This window comes from Dama dama, chromosome 1 (genome assembly GCF_033118175.1).
Source record: "Dama dama isolate Ldn47 chromosome 1, ASM3311817v1, whole genome shotgun sequence".
In the NCBI taxonomy this organism is placed as follows: Eukaryota; Metazoa; Chordata; class Mammalia; order Artiodactyla; family Cervidae; genus Dama; species Dama dama.
The window spans coordinates 71,345,826-71,365,171 of record NC_083681.1 but is presented as its reverse complement, the minus strand read 5'-3'; positions in this window follow the sequence as shown (position 1 = coordinate 71,365,171).

The following is a 19,346-nucleotide window of genomic DNA, read 5'->3' as shown; positions in this document are numbered from 1 at the left end:
CGTACATGACTACTGGAAAAACCATAGCCTTGACTAGATGGACCTTTATTGACAAAGTAATGTCTCTGCTTTTTAATATGCTGTCTAGGTTGGTCATAACTTTCCTTCCAAGGAGCAAGCATCTTTTAATTTCATGGCTGCAATCACCATCTGCAGTGATTTTGGAGCCCCCCAAAATAAAGTCTGCCACTGTTTCCACTGTTTCCCCATCTATTTGCTATGAAGTGGCAAGCGTTTTGAAGTGGAGGGGAAAAGTTGAGGTGGATCTTTTGTCTTCACTTTCAACTGCAAATATTTTGTGGTTTGGAAGGAACTGATAAGGAGATGTTTATTCACACAGATACGTTGTAGTACCCTAGGTATCAACTTGAACAGAAGAGACCTGGCATAGCACTTTTTATATTCAGCATAGAGCCCAGCTTGTTCTGGTTACTGTATTTGTGCTACCAAATGTTTGACCTCTATGTTGAGTGCCTCACGAACATGATCTCACTAATTCCTCGGAATGATTAAAATGATACTATGACTGTAGGTACAGTTTTTATCCTCCTTCTACAGTTATGGAAACTGAGGCATAGAAAGACCATCTGATTTGTCCAAGGTCACATAACTTACTTGTGGTGAAACTGCTGTTTGAATCTATGACTACTGAATTCCAAAGCTCGACTTGCGACCACGATGATGCTGTATCTCGATGCTGACCAGGCTGGGTGTTTGATAAATTCCTGTTTAACCAATTGAAGAAAGACTATGGGATCCAGGAAGGAGTGTCCACTGGATGAGCCTCCCAAGGTTGCCTGGAAATGAGGCAGCTGGGAGGGGTGGTCCCTCTTTCATCAGAGGGAGCAGCTGCACCTCTACTTCACACAGGCATTTCAGGTGCTATCAGCTGGGGCTTCTAGCTGTTCTGAGACTCCCCTCAGCAGCTGGCACCCCAGTCATACTGTTTTCCAAACTCAGAAGACTGCTTCCTTGAAACCCTGTAAAGAGGACAGCAGCAGGGAAGGGGTCTGTTTCCTGGAGCTCAGCTGGTGATGTGTCCAGCTGTGCCTGATCCTGGCGTATCTGTGGGATACTCGGGGAATGTGGGGCCACTAAGTACCATGCTGCGGCTGAGTTCCTGCCCGAGAGCTCCAGCCTACGCCGTGTGACAGTTGTGTGGTCTTTGTCTACCCTCCTTGCTTGCCAAGACCAGATGAAAGGAGCAAGCATCCCTCAGGCTTGAGGCAAAGGAATAAAAGCCATAAAACTGACAACTCCGAGGGCTGCTGATCCTGCTTCCCTTTCTGTGACTTTCCATGCATGATAGACCTTAGTGTTTGCTCTTTGATCCATTTAAGCCCCGTTATCTTAAAAGTGACTAACATTTATTGATCACTTTGACCATGTGCCATGCTATGAGCTAATTGCCTTGTTACGGCTTCTCTTATTCTTCACAATTGTGCTCTGATGTAAGAAATATTATAATCTCTATTCACAGATGAAAAGCATCTACAGCTTGTTAGAGGCTTAGTAACTTCCCTAAGTTCACATGTTAGTAAGTCGCAGAGCTCAACACCATCTAGGGCCATCTGACTCCAGAGTCCAGCTTTAAAATCAGTACGTCATGCTGCCGCTCTATACAGTGCCGAAGAATTGGCTGGATCACATTAATGGGCATTGTCTTTGAAATATCTCTCTGGTGCAGCTTTGAGATACACAATAGCTGGGAGTTATATTCATGTAGGCAGGTGGGCAGTTATTTTTGCTGCCAGGACCACTGCATATCTGTGCCTGCCCCTTCATCAACAAAGTCCATGTATAAGACCCCAGAGGCAGTTAAATCTGCATAGGAGTCCGTATTTCCCCAGGGGATATAAAAACTGCTCCAGATCATTTTGGTCTGTTCGATAGAGCTAGCTAGATACTTAGCTTCACCAGTGTCTTCATCCCTAGACAATAAACCTGATGGTGTACAAAAGCCTCTCTGGCAAAAATCTCTAGGAGACACCTGCTATTTTTGAATACCGTCTTCCTTTGCTGGCAAGCTTCCGGAATTTAATTATGGAGCCTGGATTAGTGTAAGGCCATGTTCCATCTGCTACTCTACTTAGTTCCTCTCCCCCTCAAGAGAAGATGCCATTTCCACAACCCTCTTCCAGTTTCTGTTTGGAATCAGGCTTGTCCAAGGGCTTAACTGCTGTCTGGTGGGTGCCTCTGGGCTGGTGTATTGCTTCTGATGTCTGCCCAGACTGGCTTCCACCAGCCTTGGAATTTGCTTTCTGCATTTTGTCGGAGTCCTACCCTGCACACGCTTTCTTTTTATGAAGTCCACAGCAGACTTGATTATAAGAAAGGTCGGGGTAGACTGACTTTGGGGCATTGACAAAATGCTGCTATTTCTCTTGATCAAAGGCAACCAGAGCTCGGCAGCACATTTGAGAAGCTGGAAATTGGCCTTGTGCTCAGAAGCCTTAAGCCTTCCTGGGGTCTGGCATGCATGGTGGCAGCTCAGGTCTCAAAGCCTCAGTCTGTTCAGAAGGATGACCTGCCATTTGTTACATCAGCCACAGGAAATGAGCACACTGCCTTTATCAGTGTAAACAAGTTCTTACTCATTTTTCTTTCCTTTCAAGAGAGTTTATGCCTTACTTGCCTGTGTTACAAATTCGTTGCTGTGTGGACATGTATTAATAACTGTTGACTATAAGACACTCAACATTTTTAAAGTTCTCCAAGCAAATCTCTGACGGTGAAGAGTATGTTCTCAGTGCACTCTTGGAGTTAAATGCCTTGCTCTGGAGTCCACCTGGTCTCGAATTGATAACCTAGCTTAGTAGTTAAGAAGTATTATAGTATACTTCCCTTGGACAGTCCCTTGGACAGCAAGGAGATCAAAACCAGTCAATCCTAAAGGAAATCAACCGTGAATATTCACTGGAAGAACTGATGCTGAAGCGCCAGTACTTTGGCCACATGATACTAAGAGCTGAACCATTAGAAAAGACCCTGATGCTGGGAAAGATTGAGGGCAGGAGGAGAAGGGAACGACACAGGATGAGGTGGTAGGATGTCATCACTGACTCATTGGACATGAGTTTGAGCAAGCTCCGGGAGATGGTGAAGGACAGGGAAGCCTGGCGTGCTGCAGTCCATGGGGTCGCAAAGAGTTGGACACAATTGAGCAACTGACCAACGACATAGTACACTTCTCTCTCTTCTCTGAATGTGCCCGCATTGGACCTTGTCCTGTTTAAACTGTAGTGAGAGAAGAGAAGCACCGGGGAGTAGTTAAGCAGAGGTTCTCAAATCAGAATGGTTGGGCCTAAATCCTGTCTCCCTTTGCTATTAGCTGTGTGGCTTTGAGCAAGTTACTTGACTTCTCTGTGCGTCAAATCCCTTGTCTGTGGAATCCAGTTACAACACCTACCTGATAGAGTTCTTCTGGAGTTTAGAAAATTTTAAGCAATACAAAGTTATTAGTATTTCTGTTACTGCTCTGCCTGGCACCAGTGGGAAGAAAATACATGGTAGGAATGCCAAACTATAGGTGAAGAAATCCAAACTCAGGAAGGTGAAATAATGCACCAGTGTTGATGTAGCTGGTGAATGGCAAATCAGGGAGCACCCAGTTTACAAATATGGTTGTATGAATTCCCAGAGGAGGAAGTCTTTTGAGACAAAATGTTGAGTCGGCTGTGAGTTTGAAGATGTGTTTTCTCTAGCTTCCCAGGTTCCTCAGTGTGGCTGATATCCCAAGTCTGCCTTTAGGTTTCTTGTTCCAGATCTTTGTCATCTACCCATTAAACTTAACCTGGCTTGTGCCCTTTTTTTCTAGGGACATAATTTTTCTCCAGGGGGGCAGCTATCTACTCTGAGACTCATTAGCACTATTAAGTGTGTAGATATTAATATGTTAATATCAGGTTTTCTAAGTGAAATGTTTGCATTTTGAAAAGAATGTTCAGTTTATTCCTGAATATTGTTGGTTGGATTTGGGGAGAATGTGTAAATATCACTGCTTTCTTTTGTCTCTGAGTGTGGATCCAAGAGGCTCAGACAAACGATTGCCTTTGTCCCTGATAAACTGTGCTATGGCACACACTTTGAGACCTGAAGGTACAAGAGTTTGCTAATATCAACACTTAAGGATTCAACAGCTTTATCCACCCAGTGCATCGCAGGCAGTTGTGCAGGAACATTTTGTTGCTGTTGTTATATTTCATGGCAGAGAACAGACTAGCATACATGTTCTTGGCAAGAGGCGTGATCACTCCAAGAGAACCCAGAATGGACTGAGCATTGCTTTGTGTATCAATAAATGGAAAAAGTGGGACTAGATAGATAGCTTGTAAATGTCTCTTCCTCCCTCTTAATATTCAGTACATTTTAGGTCTGAAGATGTTCCATGTAACTTGCCCATGTCTGTGCCAAGTAATGGCAGGCTGAGGCTTGAGTTTTTTAGTGCAGTTTATTTTTACTCCTCACTGCCCTGACCTTCCCACCCATGATCTTTTTGTTGGTAAAATGAGAGTCAGTGCCATTGCCCTGAAACGATATGTTCAAATATGCCATATAATATTTATAATGCTTATTGGAAATGCACAATGTTTTGCCCAGAGATAGACTTCTGATCAGTAGACTGATGTAAACAACTGTCCACTTGGGAGAGGTTTAATTACTAACTCCAGATGTCAGGAGAAGCCGGTTCCGGGACTCCAACAAACTGGCTCTTTCTCTCTGCTAGCAGGTATCTTCCACCCTGCAAGCAGACTTGCACGCCGGACACCTCACATTTCAAGCAGTGAGAACAGATGCTCCAGACACACGGAGATAAAGAAATGAGTGGTGCCCAAATGTGCAGGGGCTCCTAGGTCACATGATGCTTCACAGATTTTCCCCTTTTTCTCTGGTTCCTGGGAGGGGTCTATACGACTCCCCTTTGTCAAGTGTTGAAGAAATCAGAATATTTTGGCACTTCGCTCTATATAGCATCCTCCTTTGGTAACTTACCCATTTTTTTTTTTTTTTAATTTTTTCTCTCTAAAGGAGTAATTGTGATAAAACCCAGTGAATCTTTCACTCAAGCACTAGACAACCAAGACTGTATCATGGCATAGGTGTTCATTGTTCAGTAATGGGTTGCTGGCAGAAGCAAACTCTATGCTTTTGATTACAGATACAGTGCAGGTGTTACTCATCATACGAAGTATGTGTACAGGTACGAAATTTGCTATTACAGAATTATATGCCATCTCTCTCTCTCTACTCACTCTCTGTGTAATTGCAGCTCCATGGCTTTAAACACCATCTCTATGGTGACAATTTCAAATTTGTCTCTCTAGTTTCAGCCTCTTTCTTGAATTTCAAACTCAATACTTCGCTGCCCACAATGTTGTACGTGATCCATAACCTATGTTTTCCAGCGAGGACTCTGCTCTAGCCCTGTACACCTCTTATCAGATACATAGACACTCCTCCCACAGAGTCGTCTGTTCACTCAGTTCACATGGCTGCCTGCCTCATCCACTCCGCTTCTTCCTCTCTGCTAAAATGTGAATTTTTAAAGAAGTATTCATAACTTTTATCATAAAGGATTAGTATCTCTATTATAAAATGTATCTAAAAATAGAGAAGAAACATTTCAGTTATCTTAAGGAAAAATGAGATAAGTATAAGGAAAAGAAATGCATATGGTTTTTAACCCTATAAAAAATGCTCCATCTCACCCATAACAATAGAAACGCAGACTAAAACTATCCAGAGAGATACTGTCCTTGACTTTAAACGTATGTGGGAAAACTATCCAGAGAGATACTGTCATTGACTTTAAACGTTTTTCGGAAAACTAAGATGGATAACTGTGGGGAAATAGGCCCTTTCATTCATTGCTATTGGCAGTTGGGTGTGATACAAGCACTGTGGAGGCAGATTCAGCAGTAGTTAGCAAACCATACAAATATTTATCCTTTGACGTAGAAATTCCGCTTTTAGGAAGGTACCAGGACCTGCTGAGGGGGTAGCTGAGGGCAAGGGGATTGAATGGAGATTAGAGAAGTGGAAGTTGAATATTAGTCATGGCCACACAATCAGCTCTGGCCCACTAACCTCCTTCTTCTAAGTTTCTCTTTAGGAAGAGAGACTCATGAGTCTCTGTGGGGTGTCTGTCCCCCACATGTGATGGAGAAATACTTCTGTTGGGTACAAGGAGTAGGCTCTAACTCCTCAACCTTTTTTTCTTATTATTTGTTACCACTGATCACATCATGTAATTATTTATTATCTTTGCCCCTACTGGCATGTAAGCTTCATGAGAGTGGGGCTCCCCACTTTCTTCCTTGTGTCATCACTGCTGAGACAGTGCCTGGCTCATAATAGGTGTCACTAATATTTTTACTAGATGAATTTTTTAAAAATGAATAAATGAATAAGCAAGACTGAGCCAGAGACTTTATTTATCTATTTTTTTATTGGTGGTTGGGCTTCCCTGGTGGCTCATATGGTAAAGAATCCGCTGCGGTATAGGAGACCTGGGTTCGTTTCCTAGGTCGGGAAGATCCTCTGGAAGGAGGCATGGCAACCCATTCCAGTATTCTTACCTGGAGAATCCCACGGATAGAGGAGCCTGGCGGGCTACAGTCCATAGAGTTGCAAAGAGCTAGACATGACTGAGGCAACTGTGCGCACACATATTGTGAGCACACACACACAGATAATAAGTATTTGCAGAGTTAAGTATTATATATACGATTCTCAACCATATAAAAAACTTGAGTGTTAGTTGTAATTTCATAAGTAAGAGTTGAATAAAATATCCTTATAGAAATGAGTGCCTTAGCAGATAAGGCAAGAATTATCTTTGTCCACTGCCCTAAATTCCTTCTGGTTTGCTGTGTGTCGTTCTAGACCCATCTAGATTCAAACAGCATCTCTATCTGTATCTCAGTATCACTGCAAGCAATAGCAATCTGTGCATTCTTACTAAGGGTATACTTTCATTGTGAATACACGGGTGTGGGTGGGATGAATGGTATTAGAGAATGCATATTCTACAGCTTTCACTTTTCATTCACATTGTGTTGTGATATTCATTCTAAGTCACTCCGTATGGATGTTCTTTATTTTTAAAAACTACTGTGTATAATTCCATAATTTGGCATAGCTTGCTTACTTAACCATTTTCCTACTTACAGATAATTAGATAGTCTCTAATATTTTGTATTACTGCAGTGCTACAATAAATGCTTTTATACATATCTTCTTTTGAAGTGGATAGGCGCATTTAAAATTTTAATCAGTCCTCCTAAATTGCTCTTCAACGTGGCTGTCTACATTTTGTCTGATGGCACCCATTTCCTCACAGCCTCTAAGGCTTAATATTATCATACTTTAATACTTTTTGCCAATATAATAAGTAAAAGATGTATTTCATCATAGTTTCAATTTGCATTTCCATGTTCACTAGTAAGATTTAATATCTTTTTATATTTTTGTTAACCATTCATAATTTCTCTTCTCTGATTTGTCTGTTGTATTTCTGCCCATTTTTCTATTGTATTGTTTGTATTGTTGATTTCTAAGCATCCTTTGTATTGCCTAGACATTAATCTATTATGTATACTATAAATGTTTTCTCCTGTTTGTTTTATATCTTTAAACTATGAATATATTTCGTGTTTCATCATGCAGAAGTTTTAAGTTTCAATCTAGTCAGATAATCTTTTCCTTTTTTCTAAAAGACTTTTCTGTCTATAAGAAAGTTTTTAAAAATCAAGGAAATAATTTATTCACCCATAATTTCTGTTATTATTATGGATGTGTTTTTTACATTTAGATCTTTAATCCACCTGAAGACATTACCGAATTTCCACCTGTCATTCACTAAATTATTTCGTGTAGCTGTTCCCTCACTATTATTGCAGATTGTACATAACTCTCTTTACACAGTAGGCAGACTTCTGAGCAGATAAGTTCATATACTTCAAGCCAGTCAAGTAAATTTTAAAATGATGTACAAAGAATGCAGGTGGTTAATTTTCTATCGTGTGAAGGGGCAAGGGGATTGAATGAAGATATTTTATACAGTGAGCACCCCTGCTCCTAATTTCTTTTGCATGAATCCATATCTGTATGTACTGTGGTTGGATTCTTTCTGGTTAGGTCTGGCTGCAGGTCCCATCACTTTTAATAAATATTTGCCTAGTTGATTTGAATGTGTTCTGTTTCAGGCAGCATTTAAATCATTGACTCTTCTGTTTCATTTTTTCTTTCTTTCTTCTACCCATTTCAAGTATCTAATTAATTTTAAAAAGAAAAAACATATCAGAAAGAAAGTTCTGCCAGGTCATAGGACACAGGCCTTGCCTTTCAGGGAGGCAAAATCACAACACTGTATGGTCTCAGGATCCACCTGTCACCATTCCCATGTTCCAAATGCTGTGTCTGCTGATGCCTGGAATTCCTTTAACAGAGGACAACATATTGCATTGTCCAGCTAGAGGGGAGCTGAAATGCACATTATCCTGAGAGAGCCAGTTCATCAAATTGAGTTCTTACTGAAGTATGACTGTTCCTTTGTTGGAAACAGATATGATTTCAATGTGAAGAGACCAACGACAACTTGAAAGAGGGGAGATCTTGGTGAAGGGGCCAAGGACTCTGTGTCTTCATCTTTAAAATGGGGATAATGATAGGATCTACTTCATAGCATGATGTGAGGACTAAGTAAGATGCTTGCCCAGCACTTAGCACAATTATATCCCAGGCCCTTAATGCCTGGGATATAATTAACTATCATATATTTGTAGAAGTCAGCTGCTGTCACTTTTTAAGGATTGTAGCTGATATCTTTTGTGGCACGTGTATGCTTGTGCTTCCACCTGTGTGGTTCTCACAAGGTCGACCAGGTGGGGCGCAGGTTGACCTAGGCCTGGCCAGTCAGGGTACTCCATTCCCTTAGACACAGTGTTGGGTCCGGGACCCACGTTAGTCTAATGAGCACCAGCTCTGAGACTTTAACTGGAGCTTATTGGGAAGGAAGGAAGCCCTCTGTTTGCCTGGCATTGTTAATCTGGTAGAGTGAAAGCCTGGAGCTGTGGGTTTGCCCTTGCTTAAGAAGATCCTACTTTATAATAAACCAACTCAGGAGGAAGCAGAGCTGAAAGATAGATTTCTGCTGGCACTGTGTGAGTCCTAGAGGCAGGCGTTGCCTGAAGCAGGAAATCTCTGGGCTTCTTTGCAACAGGAGAGTATACACCTCTTCTTTTGCTTAAGCCAGTCTGAGTTGAGTTTTGTCATAGAAAATGTTAAGGTTGCTGCCCTATATTCATGTGAGACTTCAAGTAAATTGATTTGAAGTAAGCATGGATCTTTTTAACCACATCTGTATGCAAATTCCCTGCCAAACGCAAGCTGGTATCTTCCATTTCAACAAGGGTGGCTGGAGTGCTTCTGGGGGTTTGTTTGGAAAAAAGTGTGTTAAATGGAACTGGACTCCTGTGGCTTTCTAATATCTGCTCATTTACTTAGAATATAAGACTTCTATTTGGCAGGGAAATCACAGAAGTAAAAACAGCAGTGATTTTCTTTAAGCATAGTACTGTTTGGTTTCCAATTAATTCCCTGCCTTCCCACCCACTGTCCATTAGGAAATGCTTTTATTAATGTATAGCACCTCAGGACTTCTTGAAAGTGTTAGGACTTAAAAGTAATTCATGAGAAAAAGAATGAGGGGAAGTCTTCCATATAAAAAAAAAAAACCCTGCCTTAATTTAAAATACCGGCACAGTGTGTTAGCATGGGGCACCCAGGTTGCATTAATCCCTGTCAGAAAGCAGGTGCCTTTAAACTGGGGGCTCCGAAGTTGGCTCATTCCCAGATGCATATAGTACACCACAGGAAGCCCACACCTTGAAAAAAAATATAAATTGAGGCCTTGATATTGCTCCCAAGAATAAATTTTGGGTTAAGTGCAGCTAATCCTAATGACGATGGCTTTTGTGGTAACAGACCCCAAATACTCTAGAACTCCATTTACTTCTCCCAGTCTTTATCCTTGTCCTTAAGGCTACATGATGATTTCTGTATGTCACATGTGTAATGTTTTCCCAGGGCTGTGTGTGTGTGTGTGTGTGTGTGTGTGTGTATGTGTGTATGTATGTATCCGTGTGAGTTCAGCTGAGAAAGAAATTTCCCTGATCTTCCCCTGCCTCTCCCCTTAGATGAGTAAGAATCTTGCCATTTCTGTTCCTTAATGCTTTGTGTGTCCCACATCAAATTATAATTATCCTTGGTATTCACCAGATTTCAATTGCTTTTGAGCAAAATTGCCCAAGGATAGTGTCTTCTGTGAATGCAGAGGTTTCATCTGTTATAACCATGGGTCGCTAGACCTTGATCCAGTGCCTGAGCCAGTGAAAGGTTTTAGTAAGCATGAAAGAGATTTTTTTGTTGATGCTAGGTGTCATCCTAGCCTTCTGAGTTCCCCCCTGTCCTAGAGTAAATAAGCCTAGCAACTGGACTCCCTTATCCCCAGGATCTTAATTAGACTCCATCAGGCTTCCTTGATAACTCAGTCGGTAACGAATCTGCCTGCAATGCAGGAGACCCCAGTTCAATTCCTGGGTCAGGAAGATCCATGGGAGAAGGAGTAGGCTACCCACTCCAGTATTCTTGGGCTTCCCTTGTGGCTCAGCTGGTAAGGAATTTGCCTGCAATGCGGGAGACTTGGGTTCGATCCCTGGGTTGGGAATATCTCCTGGAGAAGGGAAAGGTCACCCACTCCAGTATTCTGTCTTGGATAATTCCATCAACTGTATAGTCCACAGGGTCGCAAAGAGTCAGACACAACTGAGTGACTTTCATTTTCACTTTCAATGAGTGGCCCTCATGTGAGGCTTGGAAGGTAGAAGAGAAAAGAAGCCATTCTTCTGGTGACATTTGTGAACAGGTGTGTGGACTTTGGAAATGGCAGGGGTGATGTTTTGTCTATAACTTTTGAGTGTTCTCTGGAGTATCACCTACATTGGTGCTGTAGGTAGTCAAGACTGCAGGGAGTAGCTTCCGTATGATCCTGCCCTTCTGGATTTTCTGAGAGCTGCCTTCCTGCCCTTTATTCCTGCAGCACCCCCCCCCCCCCCCTTTTTTTTTTTAAAATTCTGTTGGAAGATAATTGCTTTACAATATTGTGCTGGTTTCTGCCCTACTGCCCTACATCACCATGAATCAGCCACAGGTATGCATTTGTCCCCTCCCTCCTGGGCCTCCCTCCCATCTCCCACCCCACCCCACCCCTCTAGGTTGTCACAGAGTACTGGGTTCGGCTCCCTGTGTCACACAGAAAATTCCCTGGCTGTCTGTTTTACTTATGGTAAGGTGTGTGTTTCCATGCTACTCTCAATTCGTCCCACCTTCTCCCTCCCACACTGTGTCCTCACGTCTGTCTCTATGTCTGAGTCTCCATTACTGCCCTGCAAATAAGTTCATCAGTATCGTCTTTCTAGATTCCATATATATGTGTTACTTAGTCCTGCAGCCTCTGAATGGTTATGCAAGTGTCTATTTTTCTATAGTAATACACTTCTTACTTTAAATACCCACAGTGATTATTTTTTGTCTAATTAAACACTGATTAATAAGATGAAAGTTGATTGCCTGATCTTGAACTTTGTGGCAGGTAGTTTTTATCTTCTGATATGAATTATTTGTCCTGGACAATGTGTATATTACTAGCCAGTGAGTGTACCTCGTGGACAGACCAGTATCCACATCTTAGTCTGGCTTTGCTGTAAACAGGTGGTGGTCTCATATGCAACAGCTCTAATAAAGAGATGAAATTTTGCTTCTTTGTGAGGTATGATCCCCAGTTGAAAAGCAAAAGATCCTGCCTGAAAGTGGAAATGAAAGGAATATAAACAATTTTAAGAAAATGAGGGTTACATATTGTTCAGTTTTTACTGAACAACAAGCAATTTTAAAATCTGAGTGGCTTACAACAAGAAACATTTATTTTCTTGTTCCCAGGTCTGCAGGTCAGCTGTAACTGTCTTGGGCTCAGCTGGGAATTGGCTGGGCTAGGTTCAAACTTTTGAGTTGGGTTCAGGTCATTCCTCCTTGTTTCTCCATTTTCTTTGTATTGGTAGCCCTCCCACATGGTTTCTTCTCATGACAGAATCACGGGAGAATCTTAGGGTGGGGCAAAATGGACAAGACATTTAGAGCTGCTGTTCACATCATGTCCACTCACATTCCATTTGCTAAAGCAAGTTACATGACCAGCCACACCATCAATAAAACAGGTAGTCTATTCTGCCCTTGTCTGGAGGTGTTATCCAGGTTGGTAGCTAAAACAGAGAGCTTTCACATTAATTATAATAGAATGGTCAATCAGGTCATGACTGCAATCTGTAATATGGACTCAGTCACCTAATGCTCTATAGAGGAAAAAGAACAAGCAACTTATGAAACTTTCTGTGTAAAAGATCACCGGTCAAGTGAAATTTAACACTAGTGTGAAAGTGGGGTGTGAGAAGGATCAGAAGATTCTCAGTAAAAGTGTGGTTTGGAAGGTATTTGATTGCCCGCATCCGCCTCATCATTGTGTTCCTTGCCTGGGCCGTAATATATATCACATAAGTAGTTTTTTTGGAAGTGAATTATTGAACTAATGGTGTAGATTGACTAATAGGTTGGGTTGAGAAGGGTTCTGACGTGTGGACTTGTGGTTGATTACCGATATCTGCTTAGAGGAGACTCCAGAGGAGAAACGTGGATTTACCATTTCCAGACTTCCCTGGTGGCTCATACAGTAAGGCGTCTGCCTACAAGGCGGGAGACCCAAGTTCGATCCCTGGGTTGGGAAGATCCTCTGGAGAAGGAAATGGCAGCCCACTCCAGTACTCTTGCCTGGAAAATCCCATGGATGGAGGAGCATGGTAGGCTACAGTCCATGGGGTCGCAAAGAGTCCGACATGACTGAGCGACTCAGGCCAGACCTGTGCAACTCTTGAAGAGATCCCTAGTCTTTCCCATTCTATTGTTTTCCTCTGTTTCTTTGCATTGATCATTGAGGAGGGCTTTCTTATCTCTCCTTGCTATTCTTTTTTTTTTATTAGTTGGAGGCTAATTACTTCACAACATTTCAGTGGGTTTTTTCATACATTGATATGAATCAGCCATGGATTTACATGTCTTCCCCATCCCAATCCCCGCTCCCACCTCCCTCTCCACCTGATTCCTCTCGAAACATCCCACCCTCGCCTTCTCCCACAGAGTTCAAAAGTCTGTTCTGTATTTCTGTGTCTCTTTTTCTGTTTTGCATATAGGGTTATCGTTACCATCTTTCTAAATTCCATATATATGTGTTAGTATGCTGTAATGTTCTTTGTCTTTCTGGCTTACTTCACTCTGTATAAGGGGCTCCAGCTTCATCCATCTCATTAGGACTGGTTCAAATGAATTCTTTTTACTGGTTGAGTAATATTCCATGGTGTATATGTACCACAGCTTCCTTATCCATTCATCTGCTGATGGGCATCTAGGTTGCTTCCATGTCCTGGCTATTATAAACAGTGCTGCGATGAACATTGGGGTGCACGTGTCTCTTTCAGATCTGGTTTCCTCAGTGTGTATGCCCAGAAGTGGGATTGCTGGGTCATATGGCAGTTCTATTTCCAGTTTTTTAAGAAATCTCCACACTGTTTTCCATAGCGGCTGTACTAGTTTGCATTCCCACCAACAGTGTAAGAGGGTTCCCTTTTCTCCACACCCTCTCCAGCATTTATTGCTTGTAGACTTTTGGATGGCAGCCATCCTGACTGGCGTGTAATGGTACCTCATTGTGGTTTTGATTTGCATTTCTCTAATAATGAGTGATGTTGAGCATCTTTTCATGTGTTTGTTAGCCATCTGTATGTCTTCTTTGGAGAAATGTCTGTTTAGTTCTTTGGCCCATTTTTTGATTGGGTCATTTATTTTTCTGGAATTGAGCTTCAGGTGTTGCTTGTATATTTTTGAGATTAATCCTTTGTCTGTTTCTTCATTTGCTATTATTTTCTCCCAATCTGAGGGCTGTCTTTTCACCTTACTTATAGTTTCCTTTGTAGTGCAAAAGCTTTTAAGTTTCATTAGGTCCCATTTGTTTAGTTTTGCTTTTATTTCCAATATTCTGGGAGGTGGGTCATAGAGGATCTTGCTGTGATTTATGTCGGAGAGTGTTTTGCCTATGTTCTCCTTGCTATTCTTTGAAACTCTGCATTCAAATGGGAATATCTTTCCTTTTCTCCTTTGCCTTTAGCTTCTCTTCTTTTCTCAGCTATTTGAAAGGCCTCCTTAGACAACCATTTTGCCTTTCTTATTCTTGGGGATGGTCTTGATCACTGCCTTCTGTACAATGTCATGAACCTCTGTCCATAGTTCTTCAGATGTTCAAGCTGTGTTTAGAAAAGGCAGAGGAACCAGAGATCAAACTGTCAACATCTGTTGGATCATCAAAAAAGCAAAAGAGTTCCAGAAAATCATCTACTTCTCCTTTATTGACTATGCCAAGGCCTTTGACTGTGTGGATCACAACAAACTGAGGAAAATTCTGAAAGAGATTGGAATAGCAGACCACCTGACCTGCCTCCTGGAGAAATCTATATGCAGGTCAAGAAGCAACAGTTAGAACTGGACATGGAACAACAGACTGGTTCCACATTGGGAAAAGGGTATGTCAAGGCTGTATATTGTCACCCTGCTTATTTAATTTATATGCAGAGTACATCATGCAAAATGCTGGGCTGGATGAAGCACAAGCTGGAATCAAGATTGCCAGGAGAAATATCAATAACCTCAGATATGCAGGTGACACCACCCTTATGGAAAAAAGTGAAGAAGAACTAAAGAACTTCTTGATGAAAGTGAAAGACAAAAGTGAAAAAGTTGGCTTAAAACTCAACATTCAGAAAACTAAGATCATGGCATCTGGTCCCGTCAGTTGATGGCACATAGATGGAGAAACAGTGGAAACAGTGACAGACTTTATTTATTTGGGCTCCAAAATCACTGCAGATGGTGAGTGAAGCCATGAAATTAAAATACGCTTGTTCCTTGGAAGAAAAGCTATGACCAACCTAGACAACATATTAAAAAGCAGAGACATTACTTTGTCAACAGAGGTCCATGTAGTCAAAGCTATGGTTTTTCCAGTGGTCATATATGGATGTGAGACTTGGACCATAAAGAAAGTTGAGTGCCGAAGAATTGATGATTTTGAACTGTGGTGTTGGAGAAGACTCTTGAGAGTCCCTTGAACTGCAAGGAGATCCAGCCAGTTCATCCTAAAGGAAATCAGTGCTGAATATTCATTGGAAGGACTGATACTGAAGCTGAAACTCCAATTCTTTCATCACCTGATGCAAAGAGTTGACTCACTGGAAAAGACCCTGATGCTGGGAGGGATTGGGGGCAGGAGGAGAAGGGGATCACAGAGGATGAGATGATTGGATGGCATCACTGACTCGATGGACATGAGTTTGAGTAAGCTTTGGGATTTGATGATGGACAAGGAAGCCTGGCAAGCTGCAGTCCATGGGATCACAAGTAGTCGGACATGACTGAGTGACTGAACTGAACTGAACTGAATGCAGCTCTACTTTTCCTTAGATCAGATGGTTCTCTTTTAGCTTTAACTTTGTGGCTGAGATTCCCTGAAGGAAACGACTAAAATTCATCTATGAATACTCTACAATTTCTAAAAAAGAAGTGGACAGTAGAATTTCTCAATGCCTTGAGGGTTTCAGCACATGTATTTTGAAGTCAGGTCAGGATTTATCATCAGCAAACTCTTCAGGGCTCTGTCCATATTCCCTCTGCAGTTTTCATCTCCTTGCACTTTATAGGATGCTGTATTAAATGAGATAATGCATGCTAAGCTCTTTTTTCAGTAGTTATGCATGGATGTGAGAGGTGGACCATAAAGAACACTGCACACTAAAGAATTGATGCTTTCAAACTGTGATGCTAGAGAAGACTCTTGAGAGTTCCTTGGAGAGCCAGGAGATCAAACCAGTCAATTCTAAAGGAAATCAACCCTGGATATTCATTGGACGGACTGATGCTGAAGCTGAAACTGCAATACTTTGGCCACCTGATGTGAAGACCTTGATGTTGAGAAAGACTGAGGGCAAGAGGAGAAGGGGCGGCAGAGGATGAGATGGTTGGATGGCATCTCTGACTCTCAATGGAGATAGTGAAGGACAGGGACGCCTGGCGTGCTGCAGTCCACGGGGTCACACAGAGGTGGACATGACTTAGAGACCAAACAACAAGCTCTCAGCACAATGCCTGATACATCAAAAGTGCTTGCTATTATCATTAGCTATTTTATGAATTTAATTGTAGTCATTTACTGCAGGAAAGATGAAATGGATTTCCAGCTTTACTGATGAATAGGAAGAGTAGAAAAATACTGTGGTACACAAAGATTGCAGATCTTCAAGGGTTAGTACTCTTCAGCCTTCCCCTTGAAGTTGCTGATTATAGTTATATGGGAAAGCAGGAAAAAAAAAAAAAAAGAACAAAATAAATTCAAAACAGAACAATGTATTCTTTTGAATGTCTGGTTTAGCCTGGAAACTAAGAACAGGCTCACTTAATCACTATGGTAACATTTTCTGGCCTCTTCTCTCTTGTTCCTTTTCTCCCTCTCCTCCCACTTAACATTGGCTGAAGAAAATAGAAGTGGAGAAATTCTCCCCCAAGTAATCAAACATGCCAATTAGAAAGGAGAGACTGCCAGCACCCAGGAGCTGGGTGGCAATTTGTAAGTACAAGTTACATCAAGGCACACGTGGTGTCCTGCGAAGCCAGGCATCCTCAGAGGAGGCCAGTTTGACGTGTTGCCCTGTTCATATGCGTGAACGCCTGGCCCGCTGAGTCTGCTTTTCCTCTGTCGACACTGGGGAGCAGAGCACAGACAGCGAAGTGGCTGCCATGCTGACTGTGGCCAAATGTTTGCAGAGGTGCTTCCCTTAGTGGGAAGCTAGTGGTAGCAGGAAGGGAACTTCTCGGGAATCCTCTTGGTATAAAGTATGGTGCTTGATGGGAGCCCGATAGACCTGGGTACACATTTTGGCTCCACTGGTCCATAGCTGTACGGCATTGGTTCATTTTCTAAACCACACTGATCCTCTGTTCCCTTGCTGGTAAAATGGGGACAATGTTGCTTCTCTTATTGTAGGAGTCAGATTTTTTTGCTTATAACTTCTCTCACAGAATTCAGAATAAAATTCCAACTGTTTATCCTGGGTGAAGTGTTTTCTCTGTGATCTGGCTGCTGCCTACCTTTCTAACCCCTCTCCTCATGCCCACAGTGATCTGAACACTCATCTGTTTTTCCTTCCTCCAACATGCCAAACGTCTTCCAGTTTATCAGGGCCTTTACACCCCCTGTTCCCTCTGTCTGGAGTGCTTGTGCCCCCAATTTTTGCATGCTGTGTTCTCATCAAACATGTTTCAGCTCAACTTACCCCCTCCACCATCATCATTACCATCATTAGCATCACCACCAGCCCTGTGACCACCGTCATCATCATTAACAGGTATTAAGTACTTACTGTGTGCTCAGAACTCCGCTATAGCACTGTATACGTCCTGACATTTAATCTTCACATCAAGTTTATGAGGTGGGTTAAATTATTATCCTCACTTTACAAATGAGGAATCAGAGGCACTGGAAGGTCCAGTGACTTATTCAAAGTCACACAGCTAGGACAGAACTAGGATATGAATCTAAAATACAGGGAGCTAGTATTTAATCAAGTTTTTAGCCACTCAAATTTAAGAAGCCTTTCTGTCACCTTCTCTTACTTCACCCATTTTAAATTCTTTGACAGCAATTATCTCTTTTCTTATCTAACTTGTTCATTTGTTTACTACGTGTTTTGTTATTTATGTAGCCATGAAAATGAGGTAGACAATTTTGTTCACTTCTCTATCTCCAGTCACTTGAAAAAAGCCTGGCACTTAAAATGCATTCAATAAATATTGACTGAATGAATGAATGAATATTGTGGATCTAATATCAGATCTGAACTTGGTAAATTACAGGCTTTTAATGCATGTTACTTTCTCTCATCCCCATGACCTCCATGGTGGTTGAAATGATTCCATTTTGACTATGGTGGGGCCCCCAATTTTTCAGTACCCCATTTTCTTTCCTGTGGCTTATTAGCATTCTCTGTGGGAATAGGCTGTGACCCTCTCAGCCACTGAGTACCCTCTTGGGTCCCATTTCTCCTGCCCTCCAAAGCAGTAGCTTTAATATGTAGCCTATTTTTAGGTTTAGACTCTGGAGAAATCTAAAGTAGCTCTTAATCAGGAAGGGTTCAGATGCACTTATGTATTTTGACAAGTTCAAAATCCTTGTCTGAATTTTAGGACCCTGCATAAAAGGACTTGAATCAGAAGATGGAAACCTCTATTTTCTTTGTACTTTGAGTGTGGAGGGTTGAATTAAGCGTGGTCCTCACTGCATGGGACTGTTCTTCAGCACTACAGTGCTGAAGTGTGCTAACATAACATACGTCGTCATCACTGGCCATACAAAGGCTTTTTCCTTTTTTTTTTTAAAAAAAATTATTCATTTCCTTTTATCTTTCCGCAAAACTCTCATTTCCTTCCCCCCCTCATAGACCAACATTCTAATGTTTTGAACGTATGTACTTTTGTATGAGATCTTGTAAAGTGTGTTTTCTTGCTTTACGTTTGTGTATTATTAATTTAGCTAAATGATATTATATGACACACTTTCTGTTCCTGCCTACTTAATACAGTCTGCGTTTTGCTGTAATATTCATTCATGCGGCTCTCTGTGCATCTAGTCCAGTGCCTCAAACTGCTGCAGAGAGCTCTGTGGTGTGTCCTGACACGTCCCAGTGAGACTCCCGGGGATAAGCCTTTCCCTTCGAGTGTCTCCCCACAGCGCACTGGGACACCAGGGATGCCTTTATGTTATCTTGTCTTCCTGTTGTTCCTCACATCCTCCTTTCCTCCCCTTTCCACCTCACCCCAACTCAGCTTTATCAATGCCATGCCTCACTTTGCCCACCAATTTCCATCACCTGGATGACAGGTTGCACCTAAATAGTACGTTCATGTACTTACTCATTTAACAAATACTTGTTAATTTTATTCTTATGTACTAGGGCACTGTTCTTGGACATGGTGAACAAGGCAGTCAGGTTTTCCTGTTTCCATGGAGCTTACATTTTAGGTGATGGAGACAAGCAGTAAAGTGAAAGTGAAGTTGCTCAATCATGTCCGACTCTTTGACCCCATGGACTGTAGCCTACCAGGCTCCTCCGTCCATGGGATCTTCCAGGCGAGAA